Genomic DNA, 2,359 nt, shown 5'->3' on the forward strand with positions numbered 1-2,359 from the left:
TCCAGCTCTGAGATGTTTCCCCTCTGTCTTCAGCTAGCTAAATAATAGACCCCCAGTGTGTGTGTGTCTGTTATCTTTCTTTTTATTATTTTTTATAGAAATAAACGACTGTTTGCAGACATTCATGTCAGATCTTGCAGAGTGTCTCGACAAAATTAACCCAAATTGCTCCAGTTAATCTCTACAGTGTCATGCTTCATTCTGTTAATGAACCACTTTCAAAGCTGCGAGACACCAATAGGACAGTGTGCGAAACAATGTACACAATGTAGCATGGTGGAAAAAATAATCACTTCCGCAAAAACAAGCCGAAACCATCCGGCGGCTCTGCGATCGTACATAGAAGGACGGACAGTTTCCTCTTGTTTGCTGTAACACTCAGAATACACAATCCGCTTTCCGGTGTGTCACTGACAAGTTTTTCACGTTAAAGTTATTTCCGTAGGGACGTGAAGTCACACAACCTAAAAATATACTAAGTTAATTAAAGAAAACAATATAAATATAGATGTATAAATTCAGTTTTGGACACTTAATTCATTAAAGGTACCGTTATTTGAAAAATTAAATACATTTTTCGAGTTGACTATCTTGTCCAAGAACCCGTCAAGTTAAGAGTTACTTCTTTGTTAAAAAAATAAATAAAAATCTCATAGTAATATTTTGTAGGTTAAGACTGCCTAAAAACAGACAAACTCCAGAAATCATTTATTGCCATCGGTTCCAAGGTTGGGCTTTTATTTTGAAATTCCCTTCAGCTTATGAACGGAAATAGTTGCACTTCCTCCCGTTTTGTCAGACCACTTGCGAGAACTATTTCTGTTTTCGTTTTATGTAACATTGCTGGGTTAATGACAACTCTCAAGTTCATTATTAGCTAATCAACTGGTTTTTTACTACTTGAAAGTATTTTAGAGTTTTACTGCTATTATTTTTCTTAAGTAATTAAGTTATGTACTTGGATGAGTTTGTGAAGTCCCAAAATAACCAAACATATAATTTTTTTTTTCTTCCATCATTTTAATGTATTGTATATAGTTGCGTATACAGAGTGGACTATAGTGACTTACAACCTCATCGAAAGCATTTTGAAACACAATATTAGTAAATTCTTTGTGTTACCCTCAGGATTTTTGGCAAGCTAATGTTTAGGGTTGGTACACAGTAGAATATCTCAAAGGAAAACAAATGTTTTGGCACATTAGCTGTTACTCTAGGCTAGTTAATGCTTTGTTACAAACAACTTAACAAAAGAACAGTATTTGGTCCAATTAGCCGAGTTAGAGTTTTCACACACGACCTCATAAAATGCAAAATAGTTTCACTTCACGAAAAATATGGTTGGGATGTTGTGACCTGTTTCCGTTTCTTGTAAGTGCGCAAGAATGAGGGAGCAAATAATACTAGTAGATACACCATAGAAATGAGTTTTGAAAGGTTTTAGATGTTATACAAATATATGAATTTAAACCTTTGGACGTTTTACTATTTGTGTAAAACATCGGACAAAGCTGATTGCGGAAAAAGAAAAGACAAACAAACCAAAAGAAAACCACTTTTGAATAAGTGTTGCTTCATGTCACTCATGGTTCAGGGAAATAACCTGGATGCATGACATCAGGTCTGAAAGTAAACCTTTGCTTTGACAATAAACTCTGTCCCCTGCTGGAACCTTAAGTAAAAAAAAAAAAAAATCTGCAGATCCACCACTGAAACACAAGTTAATGATACAGAATTATTTGGATAAAAAAAATAAAAAAAAATAAATAATAATAATAATAACGTCTTTTAATGACACCAGTTTGATGTTTGTTTCATGATGCAAAACCGTAGCGATAATATATGATTTATTGTCTTGTGTTTTTTGCGAGTACTGTCACTTTTTATGAATGGTGTTTTGTTATTTTTGTTGTGGTGATTTTTACTTTTGAGTCTTATTTTGGTAAGCACTTTGGGTTAATTACATTTTGCCAGTAGTAATATAAGTGCTTTATAAATTAAATTTGTTTAAATTGAATCATTGCTCATACTCATACAGAGGGAAGTGGACTGTACATTTTAGCAGTTGATTAATCCATATTTTTTCTACAATAATTTTCAGAAATGCAAGATTGAAATTGCAGGTAAATGAAATGCAGCATACCTGCGAGCGTTCGCGCCTCATTGTTAATCGTTTTCCTCTTCACCAGAAGTATTAATTTCCATTCACCTTGAAAACAATTCGTACGACAATTTAAGAGCCATTAATCTACTACTGCGTGTTTGCCTAAGAGCCTTCAAAAACAAAGCTTTTACTTTGAAAATGTAACCAGAGGCTAAGAGCGGACGTTTTATTTTGTCGACCGGAAATGAGGTGCGC

This window comes from Xiphophorus maculatus, chromosome 7 (genome assembly GCF_002775205.1).
Source record: "Xiphophorus maculatus strain JP 163 A chromosome 7, X_maculatus-5.0-male, whole genome shotgun sequence".
Taxonomy (NCBI): Eukaryota; Metazoa; Chordata; class Actinopteri; order Cyprinodontiformes; family Poeciliidae; genus Xiphophorus; species Xiphophorus maculatus.